Source organism: Talpa occidentalis, unplaced genomic scaffold (genome assembly GCF_014898055.3).
Source record: "Talpa occidentalis isolate TD23 unplaced genomic scaffold, MPIMG_talOcc4v2.1 talOcc4.6, whole genome shotgun sequence".
Classification (NCBI taxonomy): domain Eukaryota; kingdom Metazoa; phylum Chordata; class Mammalia; order Eulipotyphla; family Talpidae; genus Talpa; species Talpa occidentalis.
The window spans coordinates 22,441,361-22,453,976 of record NW_023604972.1 but is presented as its reverse complement, the minus strand read 5'-3'; the positions used below and the strand labels follow the sequence as shown (position 1 = coordinate 22,453,976).

Below are 12,616 nucleotides of genomic sequence, written 5' to 3'. Positions count from 1 at the left end.
TAAAAAAAGAAATAGGAGATGGGGATAATTGCTCTTCACTACACCGCCACCATCTCTCAGGGAAGAGAGGCAGAAAAGGAAGGAGGAAAATGGGGTAGAAGGGAGAGAAAGTGAGAAAAAAGAAAGGGAAACCAAGGCGGGTAGCAAATTGTGTCAGGGGGTGAGGTGAATTCATGAATAGAAATGTTGTCAAAGCAAAATGAGAAAGCAGCTGGGGCTGGAGGCTGGAGAGGCCCTCCCACCACACCCCAGAGAGGCAGATAACTGGTCAATTCAGATACCCACCCAAATCAGATTAGTCCGAGGGACTGAAGAGAAATTCAGTCAATTACCCTTAGAACAGCTCTGACCTGAGGCCTCTGTGATAGGAGGAAACTGAAAACAAGGTGGGAACTATATATACAAGGTAGGGGTAGGGAAAATTTGCTACAACCCTTAAGATGTTTTTAAAATGTAAAGAATGACTCTGCCATTTTTAAGGCTGATTTGGAGAGCTGCCAGTTCTCTGGGATTTCGTCCCTGTTTCTAGACTTTTTTAAAAAAAAAAGTTGGTGGACGTGAAAAAAAAAAGAGAGGTTAAGTGACTTATTCAAAGCCACTCAACTCGAATGTAGAAAAGCCATTAATTCCATGTGGTTTTCTTCTATTCACTGGACATCTTAAAGGTATGAAATGAAAATTTTGAGTATTCTAGGGGACTGGGGTAGGGGGTGGGACCTAAAGAATGGGTTTTTTGATTGATCCCAAAGCCAAAGTCAATTCATTCTTCTCCAGCCGGCCTTGGGCTCTTTTTTAGTGAGTCTGCTTGACATTGCTAAATAATTCTGCTTTCTCATTTCTCAGACTGGCCCACTCAGAGCTCTGAGAGCAGGGAGGTGTGTGCTGGCCAGATGGGCTCCTGAGGCTAGCTAGCAATCTTATGTCGTTTCTGTGAAATCAGGCGGAGGATCCCTGGGCTCTATGTTGTTAACCCTGGTGGTACCAAGAGGCACCTGACCATTATGGGTATGCTAATAATTTGGTGCCAGCAAGTTTCTATTACCCTCCAGTTGTAATTGTTAACTTGAATGGAATGTAAAACTTCTTGTTTGGAGCAGAGTTGGTTTTTAACTGTGAGTGACTTGAGGGATATGGATAAAGGAGGACATTTTGTTATGGAAGCTGGCTTATGAACAGGTTTTTTTTCTGTAGCTGCATTTTCCTCGCTAAATAGAAATGTATGGTAGGTAAATGGATAGTTGCTGCCGTTTCCAGATTCACTAGTGAACGCTCCCCTTTATTAACTCTTGCGTTAGACACTATTTCAGTTTAGCAAGCCAGGACTTGCTTGAGGATTGGAACAATGAACTTAGCATAATGCCGCTTTAAACACACACTCACAACTCTAACGCTTCTTGTGTCAAGGTTTATTTCTTCAAGGCCTTCCTGCTTGCAGAAAATCACCCCCACCCCTCGCTGGTTTGGGAGCCCCCTCAACCCCCTTGAAGGGGAAGTGTGGAAAGAGCCTGCCTGTTCATTTACATTATTGTACATCACACGATATCTTTTTGACCATTATATTGTGTTCTCTCAATGGTGTTTGCTCTGAGGGTGGGACACAAGGCTGTTTAGTGTCTCGTAAAACATTTACCAAAAGCACTGAGCCATGGTTTTGAAGGGCATTCCGTTGCCAGAGTGTGGGAGGAGAGAACAGCAGGGAAGAGAGCTCCAGGTGTCTGGCAGGTACTTGTTTCCTACTTCAGTATTTAGAGATATTTAAAATTTCAGATTTTAAATGTGACTTGGGGCTGCCTTCTGCCAAAGGAGCAGGGGTGGGGGAAGGAAGAGGAAGGGGCAAAAGTAATTTCCTTGAGGGCTGTGTTTGGCTCGGAGTGCCCGGATAATGGTAATCTTCAGCTGCGGTCAAAGGTTGTTTTCGGTTTTGCTAAAGGGACGTGTGTGTCATGGAGAGTAAGGTAAAAATCTACCTGTGCTGGAGGTTTTACAGTGGGCTGAATCAGGTGGTAGCTTTTGCTTTAGCGAAGAATTCGAGCCAGGTGTGTGTGCTGTTTCTAGGAGGCGACGTGTAACCTTGTGATTTGCACAGCGTGCCCGGTGACTCATTCCTTTAAAAGCTTCTGCTAAATGGTGGCTCTGGTTTCATGGAAATACTTCTAAAATTTTCTTTCTAAAACACCGCCACCCCACCCCCACCCCCGTTAAATTTCGACAAGATAGCAAATTAAAGGTCAGCTTCTTATCTTCAAATCTGTGTTTTGAGAACACAGCAGTTAACAATGACTTTCTATGCTGGTCACAGATCGTTCTGGAGAAACTACTGAATAATACTTCTTGGGAATACTAAATTTCTCTAATTACCCTGGCTTTTGTGTGTGTCTATGTGGTGTGTGTTTTTAGAAAATATGAGCATAATATAATAAAGCTAGAGCCTTAATCAGGTGTTTACATTTGCTCAATTATAATAATGATATCCTGTAGCCATGTTATTAGTGGCTAAAACCCAAAGAGTAAATAGGAATATCTGGGGAGGGGAGGAGCGGAGAATAGCTCCAAAAGATTTCTGGAATGGTCCTTTGGGGAGTGGGGAAGGAGTTACTATATAAGTAATATAGCAGACATGGACTCTTTAGGCATCTTGTCTTATGGTAGGAGATATAAATATGAAGATTGTACTGAAGTTAAGAGTGCATTGGTTCAGAAAGAATGTGATTTGGGTTTATTTTTGCCCAGTGTTGGTGGCAATAAGAAGTGAAGCATCTTTCTTCTGACAGTTTCCCAGTCACTGCAAAATGGCTAGAAGCGATGGTCATTTCAAAATTTGAGGCAACTTCTTTCATGAGAGAAACTTTTGTGACTTTGTGTGCTTAGGCAAATGAGACTAAAGCTAACAACTGTGGACATCAAAACATCAAATTCAAGCTAGGGATGGCAGATTTTATCACACTTACAAGCATATCAGAAGTATTGACATTAGCAGGAATACATTTCACTACCCTAACTTTTGATCAGCGGATGAACTTTTTTTTCAAATGTCTCTTAATATTTCAAAACAGAGGTAAGAATATTTGCTTTCGATTTGTCTTTCCCATAGATGTACCTAGATTGCTTAAGCATCTGTCAAGCTTTTGGCCCTTGGTGATGATATTACATAAATCCAAAATATAGCCCCTGACCATTGGAGGAGCTGGTACATTAATCTCACTATCTCTAAAGCAGATTGCTCTAGTTTTAAGCTTGAAATTTTATCAGAAGAACAAAGACCCTGGGGGGGAAATGTCTAAAAATAAACCCTTTCCAGATACCTATCATTCTTGTTTTTCTTTATTTCACAGGGAAAATCTTTATATGGTATAGTTTGTTTAGCCTTTTCAAATTTCAGGTCCCAAAGATCTAGACAGAATTTTAACACACTGAGATCACCAAAGTTTCTTTTTAAGGGTTCTTACAATTGTATGATAATTTACTGATGGAACAAATCATATATCAAATTAAGCCCTGATATCTGATATTTTAAACTTTGCTGCTTTTACATGTGATATGGTAATAATGCTTCTCTAGCAGGTTGGGGTTATAAGGCTTATCATTGAATAAAGTCTCTTTACAAAAGTAAACAGATGACAGTTGTCATCTGTTCTTTCTGTTCTTTCAACCTCAAGTTGTCCGTTTGTAATATGTCATGAAGGTAAACTCTCTGGAAACAATGGACTCCAAGCAAGGTGGGCCTTTAGCATAGGCAGTGGTGCCCAGGAGTGAGGTCTGTTTTGACTTGCTTAGAGCTGTCACACAGAGGCATGAGTGGGTAACAGTCACATTCAAGGTGATTCTGGTGACTGCCAGAAAAGACACATTGATGAGAGTCTGGGGTCTGAACTATTCGGGGAAGTTGAAGGAATCATCATAAACACTATTTTTAGCTGGTAGTTTGGTTGGATGAAATAAAAGCTGAGTATTATGTATGGGTTAGTTCAGCAATGACTAAAAATCCTTCACTTGTTTAGTAACTCAAAGTCATAAGTGAGGCAAAAAACAGCCCTCACTGCAGTCAAACTGACTGTCACTAAGTTCATCAGGGCCTCCCTCGTTGCCGGTTGATTCTTGGTTTAGACAGCTTTCAGTAGCATTCCTGGTTTCTCAGTGCACAATAAATCATTAACATTTTTTTCTCTTTTTTTTGTTGGCTAGTAGGCATTCATTCATGCATGCATTCATTCATTCAACAAATACTTTCTAAAAACTCACTCAGGCCTTGGTTCTCATCTCTCAGTTCTTAAACGTCACTTTTCAAGGTGACATTTAAGATCCCCTAAGTCAGGCCCTATAGTTCCCCCTTTAAGATAGTCAGTCATCACTCCTAACTTCTCTGCTAAAATACATGTTCCCTTAGGTCATGGATCATGAGTATCTAACTTAGGACTCTATTTCCAGTGCTAGGCATGCCCCAAACATTCAATAATTAGGTACCAAATACATGAACAGATGAATGAAAGAAAGCAAATGAGAATGATGGGAGTGGAGAGAGGCAGGCATGCAGTAGTTAAAAATAGCCCCTGATAACAGGGATGGAACAAAAAGTACTGCCGTCCAGTATAGAAACAATGCTCCCCGAAGCTTTCAACTCCATCACATGTAAGTTTCTGACTTCGGTTTCCAAGATGAATGTGCTTAGTAGCCTCTGGTTAAAATGATAGTAAGGACCACAATCATTCCCTAAAGCCTTTCATCTCAGAAAGTAAATTTTCTTATTTTACCTGGATAAATTCAATTATTTATCTAATTACTTATGGAAATTTTCTTATGTAGGAGATTCTTTATTCCTACAATTATGAGGTGCCAATGAATACATTTACCACTCATGCAAATGTATAAAAGAGCCTGCACAAGTATATGAGAGAAAAACTTCCATATAATAACATTAGGTCAAATAAATGTTTTGAAAAAAATAAAAGCTATTAATGATATATAACATAAAGGCAGTAAAATGTACCTCTTCAGTATAACAGCTTGATGAATTTTTAGATATCTAGGAAACTTTGTAACCACCACTCAGATCAATGTACATTTTCTGTGTCCCATTTTCAGTGTCCCTCTTCTACTTGTCACATACTCCCACCCATCCCTACCACCTGTCAGGTAACCATTTTTCTGACTTCTATCACCATAGATTAGTTTTTTAATTATTAACTTCTTGAACTTCTTTTTTTGTTTGTTTGTTTGTTTGTTTTTAACACTTTAAAAAAAAAATATTTATTTATTTATTTATTTATACAAGCACTGGGCACAGTCAGAGGGAGGGTGAGAGAATTCACCAGAGCCAGAGTGGGGAGCAGAGCAGGCAGAAGGACCGAAGTACACTGCTGAGGGGAGCAGCGGGCGGCAGGAGAGGTCTGCGCGCCATGTGGGACCCTCTTCTGGTGGCTGGGGAACAGCCAGGGAACGAACTGGTGCTGCAGAGGCTGCGGGCAGCTTCGCAACCCAGCGCTCAACCACTGCGCCACTGGGGAGGCCCAGTTCTTGAACTTCTTAATGGAACCACACAGTATGTGCTCTTTTGTATCTAGTTTCTTTCACTCAACATTATATCTGTGACATTTACACTCATGGCTTCATGTTGCTGAAATTTATTCTTTGTTGCTGTATAGTATTCCTTTGTAAATTTAGACATCGTTTAATGAAATTGTGGGAAATTAAAACATAATTTTATGAAGTGAACATCAGCCCCTGTGTCTGCCAGCTCCTTAGAGTAATGTGATATCATGAAGGGTGAGATGAAAATGTTATCACCTGAAAGGGCAGAAGGAGAGAAGTCTGATTCTGGGAATGTATTTGCTAAGTGCTCTTCAAGGTTGTTTATTTTAACTGAAACTACCTCCATCTACCGTAGGAGGTGACCGCCACTGTTTTACTGATGAGGAAACTGAGCCTGAGAAAAGGCTTCGTGACTTTACTATCGGGCTGCCCTAAATACCCAAGTTGTTAGTTATACCGAAGAGCGATCCCATCCTGGTAGAGGTGATGCCAGATGGCTGTCGAGGCTGTGCCACCTCATTTCAAAGACTGGGCTTTTTAATACAACAGTCCAGACCTGTGTGTTTCCTATAGGAAAGTCAGCCATTGAGTTTCCTTGATCTTTACCTTCAAAGTTTATTTCACTTTGAAAATAAGACTGCCTTTATTTTTCATTCTTGTCTTTGAATAATTATTTTGTCTATGAAAATATGTTGCTTTCAGATACACATGGTATAGTCCAAAATCATTTAGCAACTTTTTTTTTAAAGGCCAAGTTTTAGTATCCATGTATAAATAAGTATTTAATCACCATGTTAAAAAAAAGGTAGATGAACTTCAAGTCAGAAATGTGCTGGGAGGCAAAGGTTGTGGGTTTCAAACTAAAGTTTGAAGTGCTTAAAATTCTAACTCATAGGAGACTCTCCATGATGATCCAATGGGTATCAAAGTCTCCAGGTCAACTGAACATCTTAGAATTGAGCAGAATTTGGGGTGGGGGTAGAAACATAAATTTCTAAATTTCCTTTTCATTTTACTTTCCAACATACAAAGTTATGCATTCACAAATATTCCATTCTTACTTCAATCAAGTTATCAGGGACTTGCTTAGAATTCCTGTCACTTAGAATAAGAAATGGGGGAAAGGCTATGGTTTTGCTTGACAGTGATATTTGAAGAGTGATCAGGTCATCATTTCATCGAGGTCACAGATAAATTGGATAGCCTACCCTTTGCCCCATGAAAGTCAAGAAAATAGTGTCTTAGCCAAACATTGTGAGTCACTTCTAGAAGGAGCAAGTGATGCCCAGATTCTCTGCTTCCTAGGTCTTGTTTTTGTCAAAGTTATAGAAAGCCCCTTTCATATGGAATACTTGAAAACAGTGGTAGAAGGTTTCATGTTGATTCTTTTTATGAACAACTCACCACAGGAACAATATCCTGTATTTGTATATTTTTTAAATGCCTTCTCAAATAATTTTTAAGATTTCCTTTTAAAAAGGCATTCTGGGATGTAAAATATACCCATTGTATATCTGGGAAGCTGAACTAGAGAAAACGGGGCCACACACCTGGTTGGTGGAAGAGCTGGCATCCAGATATCCTACCACCTGGATGCCTGGCTCTTTGCACTGGTCCACACTGCCACCCACACAGTGGCTGATGAAATGTGTCAGCCATTAAGAATTACTGTTTATTGTTTCTATAAAATGTTAAAGAAAACATTATGGAAATGTAGTAACTTGAATACATGTTTTGTTTGTATTTGAGAATATCCAGATACATTTTCGGTTCTTAGGCAGCTGTCTCTGATGGGAAAGGAAAAACAGGACAAATACACATCCATCCCAAGAAGTAAATACATTTTCAGGAGCCTGCCTTCACAATGAGATTAGTTTGACCCCAAAGTTTGTTCAGTTTCCTCTATTAGAAAATAAATGTCTTTTAATTATCTTCTCAGTTATATTGAGGTGAGTTCAGGAGCTCTAAAACAAACTGTTGATATATCTTAACCTCATCACACTCACCTAACAAATGGCTTGGTTTTAGATCTAAACAAAGACATGTAATGGACTGGGTTCTGTTAAATTATTTTTTTAACTCTTGGAGCTGTATGAAAACCAGGTTAGCTTGCCATGGGATCGTGTTGGTTGTGCAGAGGATACTGTCCATCAGCAGAATGGGGGAGGCCTGTTGAGGATGCTGGAGACAGGGCAGCTCTTTGGATGGGAGATTGGTCCAGGTGACCTGCCATATCTCTTTAACTCTCAAGATCTTTGTGTTCTAAATTGCAATTCCATGAAGGGTAATGAAAGAGAAGCATTTAGTCCTCTGCTTTATTCGCTCATCTGATTCTTCCTCCACTAAAGAGCAAAGTCTTCAGACAGCAGAAGCAGAAGCAGGTGGAGTCCAGAACCTAACTCAGCTACAAATGTGACTGGCAGGTGAGATGGTCTTAAAGACACCATGTCAGGCATAGTTTCCTTGGGTGTAGGTTGGGCACAGAAAATGCTCTCACAAGGGTGACTTCCTGTTGGTCTTGTCGTGGGTAGTAGAGTAGAACCAGGGAGCCATTGAGGCCTCTGCTCTGCCCACTGAAGTGACTTTCTTTCTCTTTTGCTTTTTCTACAAGTATACAACCCCTGACCATTCCCATTAGGATTAAGGGAGATAATGTGAGGTATACCAAAGTATCTGGCACACCATGGGTGTCTGCTGGATCTTATTTTGTCTTCCTCTCAAATAAAACTCCCTGGAAGGAAGTGTGCACATGTGAATGGAACAGGACTCCTACTAAACAGTGAACCTAAAAGTTGAACATTATATATGGGCCTTCTTTTTTCCTGTAAGGATTGTGAAACCTCCACAGTTAAGTTAGGCATTGTTCAAATAAGTGCCATCTCTGTGTCTCTCACAAGTGCAAACTTGGCCACTGAGTAAAAACAAAACAAAGGCTTTTATTTTACTTTTCTAATGAACTGGCTTCTTACTGTAAAACCATGGGAAATGCCTATGCTTTATTTAACCAAAAATATAGCACCAGTTTGTGTGTACAGTCCCTGCTATTTAATGATTGACATGCCAGAAAAAGTAAGGCCATATAAAGATGGTGTTACAACATGGCCATCTAGATACTCACATGCAAAATGGTTGAAGGTAAGCACATTTGCAACACCAGAAGGACTTCATTTGCTACATAAAGTGATAGTGAAGTATTTTAATCAAAAATTTAAAGTGAAATATAATTTCCTTTTTTTTTTTGTGAACACTAATTTCATAGGGAAAAAAAAACCTTTAGAAATAGAGTGTTGTGAAATGAATACTGGACCAGGAATCAGGGAATTGAGACTTTCCTGGGCCTTTCTCTAAATAGCTTTGTGACTAAGAGAAACTCCCCTTTGCCCCTGGTGCTCTGTGTGTGAATGTGTGGTTCACACACATTTTATTTTTCTCACGCACATTCTCTTAACACAGTGATAAGTTTTGTTTTGATTCTAGGAAATAGCATTGGTTTGCATAATGTACTATTAGGCCAATGCCTTCTTTAGCCCTGCAACCAAGAAAAATTTTTAAATTTTGTTCTTAATTCTGAAAAATAAAAAACAATAGCCCTTTACATTTTCCCAGTTTGCCTTCAGAAGTTGGCAGTTCTTGGTCCTCCCTTAAGCACTTCTTCAGAAAAGAATCTGCTATTTCCACATATTTCACAATTAGCCTATTTCTGAGCCACATAAGAATTCTCACAAAATAAGGGCTTTTGAGTATAATGTAAAAAATTAATTTGATAGTAATAATTCTTGGTGGAGAGGGATTTTTCAGTACAAATAAATTAATCCAGTATTCTTTTAATCCAGCCTTCTATTAACAACATTTGAGAATCTAAGAGGAAAATGATTGGGAAGGGGATTTGAGGGGGTGAAAGTAGAAACAGACTAATCACAAGAGAGTGTTTCTCTTTTGTGATTGGTAATATAAGGAAGAAAATCAGCATCACAAACCTGTAAGTGAAAACAACAGTGAGGGCCCACTTCCCGGTAGTGACGGAATCCATCTTACTCCTACCTACCTGGTGACCCCCAAATTGGTATGGCCTACTAGGAAAACAGTTTAGCAATATGTATTAAAGCCCTTAGAAATGCTTGACCTATTTATCTCATTAATTCTATTCAAAAGAGTCTATTCAAAAGAAATAATGCAAAATTAGAATCAGCGCCAAATTCCTACCAATGATGAGAGGGTTTACAATTTTATGTTAGATTATACATATTTCCATCTTATCTCCGCTTTCTTTCCTATGATCTTTCATAAATCATCTAGAGAGAGTATGTATATTCCTATACCTACTGCCTCTTTGGGGCTTTTCCATTGTGAACATGGATTTTTTTTTTTTTTTTTCATAATCAACGGCAGCATATAAAGCTGTTATTTCTAAAAATTATTGAAATTCAAAGTCTCCTGTTGGTATATCTACAAAATGACAGAAACCACTGTCCTAGGTAAAGGGCAACAGAAAGCAATGACCATGGGGAAATTTTTGACCTTCCAATTATATATGAGCTAGAACTTGTAAAGTTCTTGAATCCTCTGAGTCTTTGCAGAAACTTCAGGACTGACATTACTGTACCCACTTCCCCAAACCAAAGCAAATATGCAATTCACCTTTCTTTAATAATCCTCATCCGTGATCTGGAATTCACCTTCCTCCAATTCCTGTTGCCTACAGCTGGTTATCAGCATCATTGGAAGTCTCTCTAGACCTCTGTCTGCCCTCCTTTTGCTCTGAGACCACGTTGTGGAGGGCTTTCCCCTCCTACTGCAGACTCACTGTACTTGTATTACATTTGTTCTGCCCTCTCAGCTTTGGGTTCTGATCTGAAGTCTTTGTAGGTCCTGTTTCAAAGACAGAGGGAAAATATAAAAGAAGAGGGGTGATATAAATGTCAAATTTTAGTCACCGGTTCTGAGTCTAAGACATAACACTGCCCTATGTCTGTTCACCCTTAAGAGATTCAGCTGTTGCCATGTTCTGTGTCTTTGAACACTGTCTGACTCACCTGCAGTCAACTCTTCATGCCCCCCTCTGCCAACCTCCCCACTGGTGAGGTGGGAAAACATGGCATCTCAGCTTAGTTGTGAAAAACATTTCTCAGCCACACTCAGAGATTTTAGTCTACTCAATTCAGGCCAGGCTCTATTTGGATTCATCAAATGAAGTACTGTACTCCCTTTACTGAACAGAGTAACAAGTACACACCAAACAAATAAGCTGTGGGAAGTACGTCAACATGATTACAAAACAGCAGATGATTTGCCCAAGGTGCCATGTGTGTGCCCAAGAAGCAGGGCAATCAAACTAGCTCAAACTTATATCAAAAACAGTTAAAAAATGCCCAGATTTGACCTTTGTGTATATTCATTCTGATGAACTGACAGGCCAAAATGAGGGGTTTTGCCGTAGATTGAATTAATGCTTAAGACTATGTGGATGGACACATTTGAGCTGGAGGGAGCAGGAAGGTGGAGGGAAGGGGGTGTGGGTGCAGTGGTGCCTGGCTGTGGGACTTGTGGGACTTGTGTGTGTAGCTGGTGTAGGTGGTTAACTGAGTACTTAATGTTAGTGTCAGGGAATTCTGCCTCTGGAGAGGAAGAACTAAAAGAAAAAAGATCACTTGAGCTATTTAATGATATGTTTTTGGCTCTCATCTGAGCCTTTATTGTACCTTGGAAAAGACGATCAGAAGTTTTTAATGGTGTATTAAATGATTCTGGAGGCTTCTGTTTATCCTTTGAATAGAAAGAGAATAAATTAGATTAGCTCCTTGTCTTCTACCTGAGTAGATACAGCATTTCTAGGACATACTAATCCAAATCTGCTCCAAATCTCTTATTCTGTCTCCGGGGTTATCCTATGAGTTTAGACCCTTGTTAGTTACATGTATTATTATTGTTTAAGTCTAATTAATTAAAATTAATTCAGTTGTTCTTTGTACCATGCACATTTCACATGCTCAGCACTTACTTAGTGACAGCCAGTATAGATAGAGAATGTTTCCCTCATCACAGAAAATTCTGTTGGACAGCATTGAACTATAGACTTGTTTTGAGGATTTGGCAGTATATGCTACTACTCTCTGAGGTTAGAACTGCAAGCAGCAAAACCTAACCTTGTCTTCCTTTTTGCTTTCCATGTTTTCTTTGCTATAGAACTTTCATTGAAACCGGTATCTTCATGTTTTTACATAAGATATGGCTTCCAGATGCAGTGATCAAGTTCTAATTCAGATTATGCTTGAATTAAGGCCAGGAGCATTTCTTTATGTGTATTTCACTCTTCATAATAAATGAAAGTATCAGCTGATCTTTTGTGCACCTTTGGATTTAGATGGTTAGTTAAAACTTCACTCACTTTGGGCCTCTTGTTTTATATTGCTGTGATTTTTTGACACTGTGGAATTCAGTGAAGAACATAATTGTTGCCAGAGGCCAGTTTAAATATTGACCTTGCAGACATTTCTACAAAACTCAGAGCTTGAAAATCAGAAACAAGTAAGACCTGAATAAGAGACGTGATATAGAACCAAAGAATGTCACGAACCGTACTCTGTTTTTACTGTGATGAATATGTTGCTGAAAAGTGTGGTTGAAGGGAAATCTAGTAAACCAATTGATTTTTTTTTTACATTTTTGAGGAAGCATAGGGAATATTGTGGTAGATCACTTTGTGATAAAAAGAATTATTTTGTTAGATGACCTAAACCACCTTCAAAATTCTTCGTCTGTTCGGCAATTTCAGAAATTCATGTGCTATGTGATTATCTCACCAAGGTTGTACCTACCTAATCAGTCTATTTGGACCTCATCAACTGAGTTCATTAAATACAAAATTAGGTCAAGTCATGTCAGGTCAAGTAGATGAAATTTTTACTAGTTATATTTTTTAAAGTCACAACCATATGTGTTAGAATTATTTAAGCTAGTTAGTAGCTGTGAATTTTCTCCCCTAAATATGTTTTAGGGTATTATGTCCTCTTTATATTAAATAATATTTATTTATATTTAAACTACTACTATGGAGTTTGCAAAAGAGAGGCATTTATTGAAACACTGAGTG

The 12,616-nt window shown here is 39.0% G+C and overlaps 1 protein-coding gene across 8 annotated transcripts in view; it reads left to right on the top strand.

The window, feature by feature from the left end:
• RBM47 (RNA binding motif protein 47) overlaps positions 1–12,616 on the top strand; it is a 148,073-nt gene that overhangs the window by 82,308 nt on the left and 53,149 nt on the right. Inside the window, exon 1 of one of the 8 annotated variants that reach the window (XM_037530604.2) lies at positions 1,464–1,722. The exons of the other annotated variants lie outside the window; for them this stretch is intronic. The gene's annotated coding sequence lies outside the window, so the exon portion shown is untranslated. Of the gene's footprint in view, positions 1–1,463; positions 1,723–12,616 lie in introns of those variants that run through there. 8 annotated transcript variants of the gene reach the window in all.